General features: G+C 43.0%; 1 protein-coding gene across 1 annotated transcript in view; it reads right to left on the bottom strand.

Moving 5' to 3' along the window:
- LOC5571578 (tRNA dimethylallyltransferase, mitochondrial) overlaps nt 1-19,600 on the bottom strand; it is a 763,523-nt gene that overhangs the window by 699,923 nt on the left and 44,000 nt on the right. The window lies entirely within an intron of this gene.

The raw sequence follows: 19,600 nt of genomic DNA, 5'->3' as shown, positions 1-19,600 counted from the left end.
GCATGTCTCGATGTTTTGATTCTGAAGGATCGGAATGTTTGAGACCGAAACTGATTCCTCGACGGTCATATGGATCATTTGCTTTAAATTCAAACGATTTTTAAGAAGCAGCACTGTCAGAACAATGCCAATTGTTCGGTAGGTATTACGGCAAATATTTTTGGGTAGTAAATCTTATTATTATAGAGTTTTGGCACTTCTCAGCAAAAAATGCTGGAAACTTTCACTTAGCCTGGGCAATCTGTAGGCCAAAGGGTATTAGGCTCTGTGGATCTCATTTGTCGATTTAACTTATCCCAATGAGTCTGCTGGATGAGCTTCTCCGTTGTGGTGATTCAGAAACCGTCTCACTATACTGCAGGTTTCAAGAATAAACGCTTTTTGGATGCTTTATAGGTCCTTTTTCAATTCCAGCTAGTATAGGGACCTTAGCAGAGCTTTCGGGACAATTCCGCTCGCTGAGAAGACTACCGGATCTATACGGACGTCCTCTAGGTGCCACATCTGCTTCAATTCCTCCGCCAAGTCGTGGTACTTTGCTATCTTGTTGGAGAACGTTGATTCAACATTGTGGTCCAGCGGTACAGCGATGTCGATGAGTGTAATTCGTTTCATCCTTTTGTCGTAGATTACAATGTCGGGACGGTTGGCACGGATGAGGACGTCCGTTATGATCTCGCGATCCCAATACAGCTTTATGCAACTATTTTCCTGAACCGGGTCAAGCAAGTCTCTTTTTTTTTTTTTGTCGGTAGCGATAGGGGTAGTACTGGCACTCTTAATCTGCCCTAAGCTCCTTCCCAGTACTTAGGGAGGCGCTCCATCGTGAGCGTAACCTACTCGGCCTAAGCGGGGACGAACTGGTAGCGGTGCTTTCGCGTGCGTGCGATGCGACCATGCCTAGGAAAGTCCACCCTAGAAATGGGAGACCACCGACGTACTGGTGGACTCAAGCAATTGCGAACCTGCGCCGTGTCTGCCTACGGGCCAGGAGGCGGATGCAGCGAGCACGTACCGAGCAGGAGCGTGAAGAACGACGGGCGGTGTTCACCGCTGCCAAAGTCGCGCTGAAGTCCGAGATAAGGGCAAGCAAAAAGGCCTGCTTTGAGAGACTCTGTCAGAGTGCCAACGTGAACCCGTGGGGTGATGCCTACAGGATCGTTATGGCGAAGACAAGAGGTGCAATTGCTCCTACGGAGCAATCTCCACAGATGCTGGAGGGGATCATCGAGGGGCTTTTTCCGCGCCACAACCCTAGCCCATGGCCTCCATTTGTAGGACAGCCGGGGATTGGAGCTGGCGATGAGGATAGAGTAACCGATGAGGAACTTGTAGGGTAACAACTACCGAAAAGCTAAACATTACATATAATTTGCAATTGGATTAGATGGACAAATTGATGTGAAGATTTGCGAAAAAGTTACACGTCTTCTCAGTGAGAATCGAACTCACGACTCCCCGATCTCTAGTTGGGGCGCGTTAACCACTACGCCATGAGAGGACTCATGAACGCAGCAGTTAACCTGAATTCAATGTTGCTGAACAACGATCAGAAACGCGAGGCACGATGAATTTTCGTAGGCATCAAAACAGAATCTGCGAATAAACCCAAACAACCGTTCGGGCGCTTCATTCGTTCGTGTTTCATTTTCGGATCGCTGTTTCTCCCGACGCTATCATCGGGTGATTTTCCATCGCTCGATAATGTGAACGATACGATCCACGCTGCCTGCTCTTCGCGAAGAACAGGAAAATATTCATATCGATCATCTTCATGCGGGCTTGCAACAATCACGCTAAACTTGCTCCGCTCAAAAATGAGTGCCGAGCGCACAAAATTGGCCTCTTTTCATGCAGCACAGATTCTGTGCAAAGGGGCTGTACACAGTTTTGTGCAAACGGTGGTAAACAAAACTGAATGAGTGAATTGCGCACAGAGGAGGAACGCTTGGAATGCGGAATTCGTTTCCATTTTTGTTTTGCTTCTGAAAACATTCCAATTTTAAAGATTTTAAGAGATTTTTTCATCTGAATAGCCGAAGCGGAAGCAAATGGGGAAAAAGCATTCGCATTTGCGACCATCTTCCGGCTTTTCGCTAGAAAACATCTCAGAAAACTCCCCATCTTACCAACGGCCAACTGTTTGCTGCCACGCGAGATATCATTGACAGTTCCGTTTCCATCGATCCCGGACAGCCGAAGGCCAAAACGTCGGCAACTAACAGTATGAGTGCGACCTACTCAGAATTTTCACTCAGTCAGTCAGTTCTGTATTGGTTGACTCATTCTGTGTAGTTTTAACACATGCGCTGCGTGGAGCTGGCTTAGCGTGGAGTGTTTGCTTGACTTTACGAGAAGAAGCAACCTTGCAATGAAGCACGAGAATGAACAGCGCGTGGATAAATTAATCCTACGAGTGAAAATGCTTTGCGAACCACTTATCGGTGTGTTCATTTTGCTTCTTCGGTGTTGCATCCGTTCGCTTTTTGCGATGATCTTCGTGATGCAAAAATGAAAAATGAATTTTGGCGAATGTTGGATCGCGAAGATGCGTCGATCATTGTTCACGAAGAAGATCCATCGCAACCCTGCCTGAATTCGATTTCAGCTCAATAATCACGTGGTCCTCTTATCGAGCAACGGACTCATGTTCCGTAACCGGTCGTTTGAGAACGTCGCGACCCATTGGAAGCCCACACAATAGAAACCTCAGCCAGCGCAGTTGCTGGCTAGTGTAGTGTGCTATTCCTATATCTAAAAAACAATGCGCTCTCGGGCTAGGCATTGGATATATATAGAAAGCGTTGTGTTTGGATGGGCATCTAATTCTTCCGAAAGAGGTGCACTTTGCGAAAGAGGACCACGTGATTATTGAGCTGAAATCGAATTCAGGTTAACTGCTGCGTTCATGAGTCCTCTCATGGCGTAGTGGTTAACGCGCCCCAACTAGAGATCGGGGAGTCGTGAGTTCGATTCTCACTGAGAAGACGTGTAACTTTTTCGCAAATCTTCACATCAATTTGTCCATCTAATCCAATTGCAAATTATATGTAATGTTTAGCTTTTCGGTAGTTGTTAAACTTCCACTCGGCTGGTTGGCCGTAAACTACGATTCATAATTAAAACAAGAACTTGTAGGGATTGCAAAATCCCTAAGCATGGGGAAGGCACCAGGTCCGGACGGAGTTCCAAACCTGGCCCTCAAAGTCGCAATCTTGGAGGCTCCCGGTATGTTCAGATCTGCTATGCAGATATGCCTGGACGAGGGAGTATTTCCAGATGCGTGGAAGAGGCAGAGCCTGGTACTATTGCCAAAGGCGGGGAAACCACCTGGTGACCCGTCGGCGTATAGACCAATATGCTTGATTGACACGGCGGGGAAGGTGCTCGAGAAGATCATCCTCAACAGACTGTTGAGGTACACTGAGAGTGTAAATGGTCTCTCAAGCAACCAGTTCGGCTTCCGGAAAGGGAAGTCCACCGTAGACGCTATTCTGACGGTTAAGAAAACCGCTGAGATAGCACTCCAGCGTAAGAGGAGGGGGATTCGCTACTGCGCAGTAGTGACTCTGGATGTAAGGAACGCATTTAATAGTGCCAGTTGGGCGGCTATTGCCGATGCGCTCCTGCGTCTGGGGATACCCGAGTACCTGTACAAGATTCTCGGAAGTTATTTCCAGAATCGGGTATTAGTCTACGACACAGAGGTGGGTCGGAAGTGCTTTCACATAACCTCAGGAGTCCCGCAAGGTTCCATCCTGGGCCCGGTGTTATGGAATGTCATGTACGACGAGGTGTTGAGATTAAAATTCCCGGCGGGTGTGGTCATCGTTGGCTTTGCCGACGATATTACGCTGGAGGTCTACGGTGAATCGATCGAAGAAGTGGAATTGACTGCAGCCCACTCGATCGCAATTGTGGAGGAGTGGATGAGCTCCAGGAAACTGGAATTGGCTCACCACAAAACTGAGGCGGTTGTTGTCAACAACCGAAAGTCGGTGCAGCAAGCGGTGATCAGTGTAGGCGACTGCACGATCACTTCGAAGCGCTCCGTCAAACACTTGGGGGTGATGATCGACGATAAGCTTACCTTCGGTAGCCACGTCGATTATGCCTGCAAGAGAGCCTCCACAGCTATTGTGGCACTGTCCCGGATGATGTCCAATAGCTCTGCGGTGTACGCCAGCAAGCGAAAGCTTCTGGCCAGTGTCGCCTCGTCCATACTGAGGTATGGTGGCCCGGCTTGGGGCACGGCCTTAAGTACCAAGAGCTACCGTAGCAAGCTAGAGAGTACTTATAGGCTAATGTGCCTGAGGGTTGCGAGCGCGTACCGTACCGTGTCACACGATGCACTCTGCGTCATCACCGGTGTGGTGCCTATTGGTATCCTTATCATGGAAGACATAGAGTGCTTCGAAATGCGCGGCACAAGAGGCATACGCAGGACTGCCAGACTGGCCTCCATGGTCAAATGGCAGCGTGCGTGGGACAGTTCCACCAAGGGAGTGTGGACTCACAGGTTGATTCCGAGGTTAGATATCTGGGTCAATAGGCGCCATGGGGAACTAACATTCCACCTGACACAGGTCCTTTCGGGCCATGGTTGCTTTAGACAGTATCTACACCGTTTCGGTCATGCGGGTTCTCCCGAATGTCCAGTTTGTGCAGGTTTAGAGGAAACGGCGGAACACGTTTTGTTCGTGTGCCCGCGTTTCCGCACAATGCGTGACCGCATGTTAGCCACATGCGGTCGGGACACGACTCCGGACAATTTGGTCCAGAGGATGTGTGAAGACGAGTTTGGCTGGAATGCCGTTTCATCGGCTATCACCCACATCGTCTCGGAACTGCAAAGGAGGTGGCGAGTGGACTCGAGGAGTGGCTAGTGCAGACGCTAAACAACAGGTGGTCCAAGGGTTCGCAGTCGGCTACGTAGGTCATACCGGTGCCCTACGGTCGAAATCGACCCTTACAGCGATTAAGTGGCCGCGGGGAGAACATCCTGGTAGCGCTGCTGTCGTGGCGCCGGCCTACTGGGTGGATACGAGCCTCTGGTTGTTCGGGGCAGGTGGAGGCCCCTTCGTCAGCAATCCCAGCTGGTGCTAGCTGATAGGGCCTGAGCCTTCAGTAGGTCAAATTGCGAAGCCCGCAGTATCAGTTCTTGATACCTGCGGTGCAGCTGGGCGCGGGCTTAGTGGTCGACCCTGCCCGCTTTCAGCGGACAACGGGAGGTGAGGACCACCTGGGAAGCTGGCAAAGCGCCAGCATGCTACCTTGGTGGACCCCCCTAAGCGTGTCATCGATGTTCGTTGCTGCATGGCTACGCAGCTAACCTGGAGGATGCGATGTGCAATAGCCCCTCCCCGAAGCAATGCCTTCTTGGTGGTCCCGGAGAGACGAAGGGTTTGGCGGCAATGGAAATGGTTTAGTGGGTCGGGGGTGTAGTCCTGTTTACTGCTTGCATGTAGTAAATGGTCCCTAACCCCACACGGCGTCTGTTGAGCAGATTATCCCCCCATTGCTTAGAAGAAAAAAAAAAAAAAAAAAAAAAAAAGCTCCTTCCCAGCATTTGCTTTTATAAGCCTCTATTGCGTTCATCACACAGACGTTCCTAAGCAATGTTTCTCAAATGGTCACTGTGTACGCTAGCAGCAATCAGCCCTTGCCGTAGTTTTGCAGTCTAGTAGTTCAAAATACTATCAAACTATGATAAGGCCTGAAATGCTACTAGAGTGGTTAAAGTGAAGAACGAAATAGTTTTATTAAAAGGTCCTCATTCCCCATTTCATTTCATCACTCACTATCGTCACTTTTATTTTCGACACTATCACGTATATCACCGATTATCACTCATCAACTTTCGTAATACACTTCAGATATACTTTCTATTATATCACTTTTCACATCACACCATTTTCATATAAATCTGTTAGCATTACCATCTGTTAGCATTACTAAGTAATTTAAAAATATTCAATTTAAATGTATCATTATTTTTGTTGCTGTAGAGTCATTACTATTCAAACTACGATTTAGCACTATGATCAAGAAAGTTACATTAAAAAAAAATCAATTCGATCCATTCTTATGCACTCGCTGTCATTATGTATTAATACTTTTATCATGCACGTTTGAAGAACTAGGCAATTAAGTTTATATTCAGAAAAATGATTGCACAATGTATTATGGCCATTATTAAATTAGTAGAGTTCACATCATTATTATTATATTTTTAACAAAACTATCAGAATCACTTCACCTTAATTTTCAAATTTTCATCACTATATATTTAATTATAAAATCACTATTAGCACCTTCACAATCACTAAATTTAATAACGACGAGTGTAACGCACAGTTCCACCAAACACCCATTCTTATGTTGCATTATAAAACGATTGATCACACGTTGGCTTCGAAACTTAACCACCTTTGCTGATTAGTACAAAGGATGCTACAGCTCGTGTAAACGAATTGAAACATCAAACAACCAGCACTGGTTTATAAGTAACTAATGAGCTCTGGCGGTCCCTCCGTTCGAAGAGGACCTGATAATATGCCGAAACATATTAACAGATCCTCCGCCTGAATGCAGCCGTTTCATGATGAATCATGAACCGTTGGAGGTGTGCCAAAGTATTGGGAAGGTGATATGTTTCACAGACGGGTATTATTATGGTGCACCTTCTACTTTGGCACCGTCAAACCCTGTGATCGTGGCCAGGGAACTATTTTCCTGAACCGGGTCAAGCAAGTCGTGCTTAAAAGCAAGCTGTTGGTGCGCAATTTTGGCAACTTTGTTGTGACGATCGAGATAGGCTGATCCAGCTAGTACTGAACAGCCGGCAATGACATACTCGATAGTCTACCCCTGGGAGGGAGAAACCAATACGAGATTTATGTACGTCAAGATGAGCCGAGATTCTGCTGTCACGAACTGTCACTCCACGTCTGAAACCATCTGTTTCGGAGAAGAGGTCACCCTGCACCAGTCACGTGTTTAACGCCACTTTATCGATGTGCTCGAGCTCCAGTTGATAGGGGTGCGTTCCATGCAACTACTTCTGCTTCCACGTTGCGATCATCCCATCGACGGTTTTGATGTCGCAGTTCAGCAGTACACCAGATGCAGGGCGTGAATTTCGTGGCGGTTCTGGCTTTCTACGAAATAGGCCCGCAGCTGCCGGATCTGGGAGACACATAGTTCCTGGATATCGGTGACGCCTCTTCCTCCTGTTGCACTTGGTCCAATGCAAAGCTAAAACAAAACTTACACACACTATCTTAAGTAGGAAAATTGAAGGTATTAGTGAAACTAGCACATAAGAAATTCTATGTAACGGTCTACAAACATGATTGACGACAATAAATAAATAAAATACTCTCTCAATGGGCGATTTTGGGTGGCGCATTCGGTGCTTGGTGAACGTCACTCTTACTGCTCGTTCGATCGCCTCCACGTCAGTCTTGGTCCACTTTACCACCCTGAAACTATACGTCAACAGGGGCTTCACTTAGTTGCCAGCAGACAGAAAGCTCTTTAGAATACAGTTGACACGTGACAAAAACTTTTCCTGCAGCTCCTTCTTGATCATCGTGTGGCGAATACCTCTAAGTTGCAAGAATCCGCGGTATTTATACGTTTCGCCTTCAACCATATTCCCAATCTTCTCCTGCTCGTTGACGCGGTAGCTTGCCCTACAATTACTGCATGTACGATGACCTGATCTTTGCAGCATTAAGTGTTTCTGCGACGCCCTTTCTGTTCCTCTGTCATCACGTTGTTGGCGTCGCAATGGTTTTGCACCTTCCTCGCTATTGCCGACGATAACACTTTGTACAGGCTCGGAAGGCGCGTTAATGGTCTGTACTTCGCTGGGTCAGCTGTGTTTTAATCCTTTGGCAGAAGAAATGTGACACCCCTGGTAATGAATTCCGGTAGCAGCGTGGGGTCTCCTAGTCCCGTATTGAAGCATTCTGCCATCCGTTCATGGATAGTTGTGATGTTTAATACCAAAAATTGTGCACAAAATCAGGTCCTGGTGCAGCTAAATTCCTGGAATACCGGGTAGCTTCACGTATATCCTGAGCGGTTACACGCCAATCCCCGGAAGTCCCTCGCCAAAGTCGACCTTGTCATTTCGGATGCGGTTATAGAACTCCTTCATGTTTATGTTGAACATCTGGTTTGGTTCCTTCCGCTTCGAACATTCTCCATAACGTCGCAATCGTTTTGCAAAAGCACTCAACCGCTGTACATGGGTGTACAAGATCTCAGTAATGTCGATTTCTCTGAGATCTAGGTGCTCTGCGGACCTAACAATTTCAGCAATATGACGAACTACGTTGATACTCGTTGATCGATTCCCCTGCTTGTACTATGTTAATTGATCAACCTATGACCGCAGTGTGGCGATCCGACTCTCAAGGCGCGGGCTTCTGTACGTTGGGGCGTGTGCAATCTTCTCCTTGCGGGCACGTTCGCAATCCCAACGTCGTAACTACAGCTACTGCAGCTGAATACACGATAAACTGCAGATCCCAAAGGTTCTCCACGGCTTCCAAGTACTGTGGCAGAATATTCTGATTTATGATGCGTACTGCACGCGTCAGCCGGTGGGAATACCGCAGCTTTGGTATCCGGTGCCGGAACATGGCGTCTGTCTCACGAAACTGCGTTACTGCTGTGCCCATATGGAGCGCTAGTTCGTCTCGTAATTGCTGTCGTTGCATATCCGCTGTCGGTCCTAGTGCAGTGCAATCGCGACTCTCACTCGCGATCGATGCATCCAGCCCAACAGTACTCCTTCTCGACGTATCCCTCGATCTTGCCCTCTCCTCTCCTATTTCCCTCTGCACTTCCAGCTTGATGTTCTGCAGTTCTGCAGTGATGAGCATATTATGAGACATAATTGCACGCTGCCGTGTGTACAGCTTGTTCAAGTCAAGCTGGCGCGCAAAGCGAGGGAATCGCTCGTTGAACATCTCCAGCATCCCTGATCACCCAGACATGTCCGTCTCCATCCTTGTGCAGACATAGTAGCAGCGAATCGCATACTTATTCTTCTCCCTCGTACACACATGATCCAACTTTAGCTACAATGAGATTATGATCCTAGTCGATATTAGGGCCTCGAGAGGTCCTGATATCCATGACATCTGATAAATGTCGCCCATCAACCAGCATGTGGTCTATTTGAAACCAGGGGTCGCCACGTTTGTTTGCGGATATTCTTGCGTGCGAAGCAGGCATTGCTGATTGCCATTTCACTAGCAGCAGCGAAGGTTACAAGCCCCAGTCTATTATCACTGGGAACAAAATGGAGGCTTCACGTTCCAATGATGGATCGGAAGAAGTCTTCTTTCCCGATCTGCACATTTGCGTCGTCGATGACTATTTTGACACCTTGTTTTGGGCACTCTCCGTAGGCCTTTTCTAGGGTTTCATAGAACTCATCCTTCAACCCATCGGGCTTTTTGTTCGTTAGCGCATATATTCTAATGAAGCTGTAGTTAAAGAACTTGCCTCTCATTCTTAACACAAAGATTCGGTCGGTTTCCACCGAATAACTCGCTTTATCTGCTTCCCAATCACTATGGAGCTAACTCCACGCCGCTGTATTAGATCTGATACTTGAATGAAGTGTTGGCGATCCACCGCTCGGAATTCACGTTCTCCGGTTCTCGGCCAGCGTATTTCCTGGATAGCTGCCACGTTCACGCCGGCATTCCGCAATTCGCGCGCCAGGAGCCCAACACGCACGGGTTCATGCAAAGTTCTCACGTTCCACGATCCAACTTTCCAATCGTTGTCCTTTATTCGTATCGGCTTGCTCTACTTTTGCATTCTTGGTTGGTGAAGAGTCTTCGATAGGCCACCTAACCAGGGTTGCGCTGCCTACATCGTGCTAGAGGGGCTGCCTCCTCGGTGCTGATACAGAATTGTCCGCTTGTTTTTTGTATTATGACGCTATGGATGTCTAAAAGGTATTGGGATCGAAATTTGCATCAATATTATTAGAATAAACACCAAAATTTGGCCGAGAAACCCCATGACGAAGACCATAAACCAGCCGAAAATACGTAAGCTCCTTTTTATGCAAAATTTTGTTAAGATTCCCATAATTATTTTCGGAGGTTTACGCTAAAATAAAAATTCTCCTCAGAATCCACCATGGAACGGGTCAAAATTATCGTTAGATCAGCTCCGTCTCACTGATGACTATCTTCAGAATCTCAATCATACGAATTGCACAGAATCTTCTGAACAACAGATATTCTATGGAAATACTTGTTAATATCATATTATGGCACAAGATCCATGGAGTTCTAATCAGAATCAGTTCAGAATGCTCGAATTCAGCCCGAAATTCTCAACAATGTTTTTTTGGAATTCTCACAATCATCAAAAAATCTTACAAGATTCTACGAGAAATCGTTTCAAAATTTCTTCAAAGAATTCCTACTGGACGGTCATCAGATTTCATCCAAACGGACTGGTTATTTCTGTCAGAAGTCTATCAAGATTTAAATTACACATCAACTGACAATTTTCGCCAGAGTTTTCTTCTAGTCAGAGTTTTCAGAATTTGTTCAGAATTAAACTCTATGAATTTTCCATCGAATCTCTAAAAAAAACTCTAAAGAATCCTCTAAACTCTTTCTTATTTTTAGAATCGTTTATTGTATTTCAAGGTTTTTCGTTCTAATTTTTAAGGTTCTAATTCTTGTCTTAATTATCTTGCAGTTTTTTTTCACAGAATCATGCACAGGTTTTTAGACTCTTCTGTTTTCGCTTCAAGTTTTTTTCGAAACCATCTTCTTATTCTCTACTATTAATTAACGTACTATTCACAAAATTCTTTTCAGATCTTCAATCGAATAAATCATCGAATTTGTAAATTAGATCATTTTCCATATTCTTCTCAAGATTTTCCAGAAAACTATACTTTAAATAAACTTTTGAATCTTTTCCGGATTCAACTTCGAGTTATTGTGGGTTATTCAGTTCATATAAGAATCTACTCGGGATCCTCATCATACATTTTCCTGGGCGCTACGTGCAATCAAAATTTACTGAAAATTCTTCCAAAAATACTCAGCTTATTTCTTCCAGTGTTCAAGATTTACAATGTTTTGAAATTCTTACTGGCCATTTCCCCGGAAAATTGATGATGAACTATTCTAGGTAATTTTGTCCAGGATATGCCTCCATAAATTCCGTGAGAAATTCCAACACGAATTCCCTCAGCAATTTTACCAGACATTATCTCGGATACTTCACTACGACTCTACTACTTAAACAGATACTATTTCTCAGGAACTTCTATCCGGGGAGTTGCTGGATCAAATCCAGAGGAATTACTTGAGGAACTCCGGAAGAATCGATGCAAGAACTTTGGAGCAATCCCTGGAGGAACTTCCGGGGAATTGTTGGAGGAACTCCGGAGGAATTCTAGGAGAAACTCTTGAGAAATTCGCGTAGGAAATCTGGAGGATTTCGCGGTAAAAATCTAGATGAATTCCAAGTGGAACTCCGGAAGATTTCCTAGGAATTACTGAAGGAACTCTAAAGAATTCCTGGAGAAACTATGGCGGAAATCCGAAAAAATCCCGGGAACTCCATAGGCATTTCCGTAGGAAATCTGAAGGAACTGCTGGAGGAACTCTGAAACAAAAATTCTAACGGGAATTCTAACGAAATTTTTGGAGGACCTCCAAAAGAATTGCTGGCGGAATATTTTCTAGAGATACTTCGAAGAAATTCCGGAAGAAACTTTCTGAAAATGTCTGGAGGATGTCCAAAAGAATTCCTGGAAGAACTCTGAGGAATTTCTAGAGAAACTCCGAAAGAATTGCTGGAGGATCCATAAAGGAATTTTTGGCAAAAAATTAAAAAAAAAATCTTGAAGAAATTTCTGGAGAAACTACGAAGGAATTCGTTGAGAAACTCCGAAAGAATTTCTGGAGAAATTCCGAAAGAATTCCTGAAGTTTCTTGAGAAAAGCCTGAAGCAATTCTGAAGGAATTTCTTGAGGAGACTCTAAAGGAATTCCTGGAGGAACTCTTAAATAATTCCTGGAGGAACCCCGAATAAATTGTTGGGGGAACTCCGGAGAAATCGCTGAAAGAACTCTGGAAGAATTGCTGGAGGATCTGCTGAGGAAACTTCTTCTCCTTGGCATTAACGTCCTCACTGGGACAGAGCTCGCTTCTCAGCTTAGTATTCTTATAAGCACTTCCACAGTTATCAACTGAGAGCTGTCTTTGCCAAAGCTGCCATTTTCGCATTCGTATATCGTGCGGCTGGTACGATTATACTCTATGCCCAGGGAAGCCAAGGAAATTTCCATTACGAAAAGATTCTGGACCGACCGGGAATCAAACCCAGACACCTACAGCATGACTTTGCTTTGTAGCTGCGGACTCTAACCACTCGGCTAAGGAAGGCCCCTGGAGAATCCATGAAGGAATTTTCGGCGAAAAAATGTAAAAGAATTCTTGGAGAAATTTCTAGAGAAACTACGAAGAAATTCCTTGACAAACTCTGAAAGGATCCCTGGGGAAATTCCGAAAGAATTCCTGGAGGAACTCTTAAACAATTCCTGAAGAAACTCCGGAGAAATTGCTGTAGGAACTCCGGAAGAATTACTGGAGGATCTGCTGAGGAGTACATGAGGGAAATCCTGAAAAAATCCTGGACGAATTTCTGACAGAACTACGAAATAATTCCAAAAGGAGCTATGAAGGAAATCCAAAGGAATTTCCTGAGGAGCCCTGGAGAAACTCCGGAGGATATGCTGGATAAAATCCTGAAGAATCACTGAAACAACTCCGCAGGAATTCCTGGAGCAACTTCTGGAGGAATTACCGGTGACGCTACGAAAGAATTCTCGGAGGAACTCTGAAGGAATTCCTAGAGAATCTGCAAAGCACCTACGGAGCAGCGCCTGGAAGAACTCCGGATGTGTTTCTGGAGCAAGTTCGAAGCCGTTTCTAGAGGATCTCCGGGAAAATTACTTGACGAACTCCGGAGAAATTCCTGGAAAAACTAAGGGGGAAATCCGAAGGAATTCCCGATGCAGCTCCAGAGGAACATTTTCAGGAATTACTGGGTAAAATCCAGAGGAATCGCTAGCGAAAACCCAAAGGATTTTTTGAAAGAACTCTGGAAGAATTTCCGGTGGAAATCGCGAGGAATCGCTGGTTGAAATCCAGAGGAATTGCTTGAGGCAATCTGGAACAATTTCTAATAGGACCTAAAAAAATCCTGGAGGAACTTCGGAAGAATTTCACGAGGAACTCTGGAGGAATTTCCGGAGGAAGTATAGAGGAATTCTCGGAGAAACTCTTGAGACATTTCCTGGGGAACTCTGGAGGAAATCTTGGAGGGAATGTAGGGAATGTAGCTTCAGAAGAATTCGTAGTGGAATTATTTGAGGAACTCTGGAGAAAATGCGAATAAATTCTCGGAAAAAAAGAGGAATTTCTTCGAAGGCATTTCTGGAGGATATTCCTGAAGGAAATCCTCGACCCCTAAGGAAACCATTGTGATAACCTTAATAGGAGTTGTTGGGAGAATTCCCCAGATAAATTCCTGGAGAAAATTCCCGAAGGAAATCCCCAGAGCAATTATTGGAGGTGAGCCTACGAAATCCCGAAGGGATTTCTAGAGAAAATTCCCACAGCAATTCCTGGAGGAAATCCCCGGATGAATTCCTGGAGCAATTCCTGGAGAGATTCCCGAAGGAATATCTATTAAAACTCCCTGCAGAAATTTATGGAAAAAAATCCCGGAGGAATAACTGGATGAAATCCCTAGAGGAATTACTGGAGCAAATGTCCAGAGGAAAATCTACGGAAAATTTTCTGGAGGAATTCCTGAAGGAAACACCCGGAGGAATTGCTATTGGGAATTCTCTGAGGAATTTGTTGTGTAGTTCTTGGGGAGGGATTCGTTGAATCCCGGAGCAGTTCTTGGGGGATATCCCCGAAGGAATCCTCGAAATCCCCGGAGAAATTCCTGGTGCAAATCCTCAAAAACTTCCTGGATGAAATCCCCGGATGATTTCTCTGAAATTATCCCCGATAAAATCCCCGGAGGAAATCTCAGGTGGATTTTCGGGAAGCAATCTCCGGAGGTGCTACTTAAGGAAATTTCCGGAACAATTCTTGGAAGTAATTCCCGGAAGAATTTCTGGACGAAATCCCCAGGGGAACTTCTATTGAAAACCCCCTGCTAAATTTCTGGAACCAATCGCCGGATGGACTCCTGGAGAAAATCCCCGGAGTTCTTGGGGAATACTCAGAGGAATTCCTGGAGCAAACCGCCAGAGGAGTTTCTGGATGAATTCTGGGACGAGACCTCTTCAGGGATATCCCCGGAAAAATCTTTGAATTTCCGGAGGAATTCCTGGAAAAAATTCCCGGAGAATTTCCTGAGGGAAATCTCCGGATGAATCCTTCGAAAAAGCCCAAAAGCCCAAGCTCCAAAAAATAGACCAGAATACTGGTATAAAATAAAATTAAGACATCACTTAGAACACCGGTGCAAGCTCCAATTTTCAACAGAGTCCAAAAATTTGGACCAAAGTTGTAAATTGGGCCAAATGTGAAGTTGCCCTTACATTTGGCTTACATACCATCAATGTTTTTGCATTGAACTATGTTCATTTTATAATATTCAATGCTAGTTTTTAAAAGGAAGAAGTTAAATCTCCATTCACAGAACAAAAGAGGATACAGAGGAGCGGTTCCATTTGAATTCGAATGTCGGTTTACTGTTGTATTTTTTAATTTGGCTGAAATTTGGCATATGCTTTCTTTATACCCAAAAATGCCTATTTGCATCATCGGTTTGCCATTTTTACCCTAGCGTTACTTTTGAGAAGGGCCTAAGAAAAAAAGCCTTAACAATTTTCAAAAAATTAAAACTTAGAAACTATTTGTCTGATCGGTTTGGTGTCTTCCGCAAAGTTTTAGGTTATTGTTGGAACTATCTGGAAAAAAATATACAAAGTAAAAAAAAAAATAAAATGTATTTTTTTGTTATTTCGAAAATAAAGCTTAAAAATCCATTTTCACAAAAATCGTTTCCTTGATTTTTTTTTATTTTTTTATATGTTAAAGTAGACAAAAAATGGAGTCTTTTGCACAGTGGGTCAAGATGGAGAAATCATGGACAAAAAAGTTATGATTTTTTGAAAAAAAGGTGAATTTTTGAAAATTGTCATAATAAACTTTTTAAATATTTTTCAACTCGATTTTATGAAATTACGCAAAATTTACAACAAAAAAGGTACACGGAAAAATCAGGCTAACTTTTACCGTTTTAAAGATACAGCGATTTTAATACAAAATTATGATATAATTTTCAATTTTCGGTCATTATAATATACAGTTAACTCTCCCTTACTCGATATTCCGTATCTCGATATCGAGTTAGAGAACCATAGTAAAAAATTGGTTTTCATGGCTAACTCGATGGTCCCTTGGATCGCAGTTGCACTGCTTTTGTGTTCTGTAACTCGATACCTCCCTAACTCGATGGTCCCTTCAATATCGAGTAAGGGAGAGATGACTGTAACTTAGAAACGGTTTGTCCGATCAGTTTGGTGTCTTCCGCAAAGTTTTAGGTTATTGTTGGGACTATCTAGAACAAAATATACACTAGACAGTTTCACAAAAATCAAAATGTCTGGGATTTAACCAGTCACCCCCAAGTCCTATTTGCAATACTAAAACAAACTACCAGACAAATTTTCATCCAATTTGGAGAAGAATAGGAGGTGCCTCAAGTCGAATTTGTGTTTTTTGGATATTTTTTACATATAAAAAATTCTAACGAGAATTTGGAAACACGAAAATCAAAATAAATACCACTAGTTGAACGTATTATTAGTACTTTACAACTTTTGAGAACACTGTATGTCGATTAGAGATGGTTTTGACCTCATAAAATTGATTTCTGTCCATTAAAGTACCTGTAAAACATACATTTCTCTACAGTTTTTGTTCTACGAGATTCTAAACCTCATGCCTAATCATAAAAGTTCAATCGTAGTATTATTCCTTTGTCATTTCTGAAAATTATTGTAGTACATCATTTTTGTATCCGAATTACAGATAAATTGTAAAAAATCATCGGAAATACGACATTCCTCATTCCCCTGCATTTAGAGCTGCTGCCAAATGGCGCAATTGCTGACATGTTACAAAACTGAACATAGTAGCTTTGCTTTTTCAATGATGGATGATGATTGAAGAAAACAGCTATCAAATGTCGTCAACGCAGTCGTGTTTCAAACAACATTTGCATTTGATGCCAAGCAATTACAAATGTGCTATAGTCCCGAGGTCAAGCTTCTCGACTACCGATCTTGAGGATCAGAGTTTGATTACGGGAGTTCATTAAGAGTGTTGTTTTTTGCCGACCAAATGACTTGAGGCCAAAAAATTTAATCACGATTCGTTGTTCAAAAGTGCATCTTGTGGCTGAGTCTTAATCAATAGGACTCACAAAAATCTCCCACTCCTAAGTGAATGAATAGAAATGCTCAAGTAGTGATTTGCACCTTTAGTACTTTTTCTCTGCTGCATTAATAAACATTGGTTACACTCGAAAAAAAAAAATAATCATAATTGAACTCCGATCCTCAAGATCGGTAGTCGAGAAGCTTGACCTCGGGACTATAGCACATTTGTAATTGCTTGGCATCAAATGCAAATGTTGTTTGAAACACGACTGCGTTGACGACATTTGATAGCTGTTTTCTTCAATCATCATCCATCATTGAAAAAGCAAAGCTACTATGTTCAGTTCTGTAACATGTCAGCAATTGCGCCATTTGGCAGCAGCTCTAAATGCAGGGGAATGAGGAATGTCGTATTTCCGATGATTTTTTACAATTTATCTGTAATTCGGATACAAAAATGATGTACTACAATAATGTTCAGAAATGACAAAGGAATAATACTACGATTGAACTTTTATGATTAGGCATGAGGTTAAGAATCTCGTAGAACAAAAACTGTAGAGAAATGTATGTTTTACAGGTACTTTAATGGACAGAAATCAATTTTATGAGGTCAAAACCATCTCTAATCGACATACAGTGTTCTCAAAAGTTGTAAAGTACTAATAATACGTTCAACTAGTGGTATTTATTTTGATTTTCGTGTTTCCAAATTCTCGTTAGAATTTTTTATATGTAAAAAATAGCCAAAAAACACAAATTCGACTTGAGGCACCTCCTATTCTTCTCCAAATTGGATGAAAATTTGTCTGGTAGTTTGTTTTAGTATTGCAAATAGGACTTGGGGGTGACTGGTTAAATCCCAGACATTTTGATTTTTGTGAAACTGTCTAATATACACTGTAAAATAAATGTTGTAATTTTTTATATACAGTAATACCTCGATATAACGTAACTCGATTTTTATTTCCGTTACGTTATATCGAGGTTACGTTATATCGAAGCAAAATATTTTCTTTTCTAAATTTCGTTCAACATGTATTGTTTGATGAGAAAATTGATCTTAAATTGGTGTTATTGACCTAGCAGACATTTTCAGTCTCTCTTAAGGACTGTTAATCAAAGAAAGTGGACACGATTGTTAACATTTTGGTGTGAAAATTCCAAGGAAACAATTCAAATTTTGTTTCAGTGTGTACTCAAGTGTTTATTTTGACAGCAGAAGAAAGTTGACATCGAAAAGTTGTAAACTCCAAGCGATAGGTCGGTTTAACATGGCGACACGCAGATTTATTCTGCACAAATGGTGTTCAGAAAAGCTGTCGTTCCGAAGTTTGGCTTAAATCACGAAGTGTCCAAATTCCAATTTTTCAACACTGTATCGAAAACAGATGCTTATGACGACGTGCAATACATCCGAACAGAAAAAATTGGGAAAAAAGTTTTTTTATGGCAAGCAATTTGCTCCTGTGCATAAGCATAAGCATAAGCATAAGCATAGATGACCGTACAATTCGTAGTTGCTACTCCGTGATTGACCAGAACAATCGAAGTTGCACAGGGAATTAATGAATGGGGCTTGGGATCAGCTTACCATTCTTCAATGTGCACAAATCGAGAGCTCAAATTTTAAAAGTCATTAACGGCGCCGGCCACGTCCCTACGGTCATCGGGGAAGGGAAGGAATGTTAGTGTGACTACCGTTGTTACTAGAGACCGAGATCACCTCTGCATCTCCACGGTTGTCATGGAAAGGATAATGGGTTAGTGGGTAAGGTATAGATCTGGAAGTCACCAATGGTAGGTGATGCGATCCATGATATAATTACGCCTAACCGAATTCGCGAAATAATTCGATAATCGCATTGGACGCCGGACAAGTGTTCATCACTCGCCCTCGCAAGAGCAAGCGATACGATCAATAGATCAAACACAACTAACGGATCACGCCACTTTTCACTTCACCCGACCGACGCGCGACATGTTTGATCCTGCCCTCATCGCCCGCCCCCGCAGGAGCAAGCGTCAAGGTCGAAGGATCAAATACAACTCTTATGGCAAGCAATTTGCTCCTGTGGTATGAAAAGTACTGCATTTTTCACAACGGGTTCAATCAACGGCGAAAATTACAGAACTGAATGCATTTAAAAACGTCTTCTGCCCATCTACCGAAAGTATAACAAGCCTCCATTGTTTTGGCCAGGGCTGGCATCGGCTCACTATGCTTCAGCTACTTTGGAGATGTTCAAGAAGGAAAAAGTCGAATTTCTTAAAACATGGCAGATTCTACCGAATTGCCCATAACTATGCCCCATTTGGAAATATTGGGCAATAATCAAACAACATCTTAAGAAAGAAGGGAGATAAGCAAGTTCCATGGATTTTTTCAAGAAAATGTGGTAAGCAACACAAAGAAAAGTTACGAAGAAAGTTGTGCAGAATTCGATGGGAGGCATCAAGAGAAAAGTCAGATCATTATCCAGGAATGCTCAATAAATGATCAAACTTATGTGAATTTGGTCGAGATTACTTTGATTTCCATATATTTCAAAACAACTCATGAATTTGTTCGAAAATAAACAGTTTGCTTTAAAAAATACGTGTCCACTTCCTTAAATGAACAGTCCTTCAGTGCTGTAAAACGGTGAACAGAGTCTGTTCATGCACACCAGAAAAATGCTACCGCATCAGTGGTTCATTTTGTGCGATTGCGTTCTTGCTTTCTTTGCTCACGATCGCCCGAACACATACTGTAAAGGGCATCGCATCATTTTATTTTGACATGCAATCACGCATCCGATTCCCTGTGATATTTCTACAATAACACCACATATCGGTCAATTTTCTCAATACTGTCGTACATTAGTTTGTAATCTATCTATTATAATCATAATCCATCCAATTATTTACATAAATAGCTAGGAACGGAAAAAAGAACGGCTGTGAGCAGACTCTGCTCATCCAGCAATCACGCTCTTTTTACATTTGTTTTGTTCTGGTTCTCCGATGCAAAAATCTGTGACCAAATCGGTCGCTATTGGTTCGTGAGCGTGTGAGCGTGGATCCTGCTTAATATTGGTTCATTTTGCGTAAACGGCATGATTCTTTCCACCACTGCAGTCCTTA

Source organism: Aedes aegypti, chromosome 1 (assembly GCF_002204515.2).
Source record: "Aedes aegypti strain LVP_AGWG chromosome 1, AaegL5.0 Primary Assembly, whole genome shotgun sequence".
Taxonomy (NCBI): Eukaryota; Metazoa; Arthropoda; class Insecta; order Diptera; family Culicidae; genus Aedes; species Aedes aegypti.
This window is presented reverse-complemented; position numbering and strand designations above follow the sequence as displayed.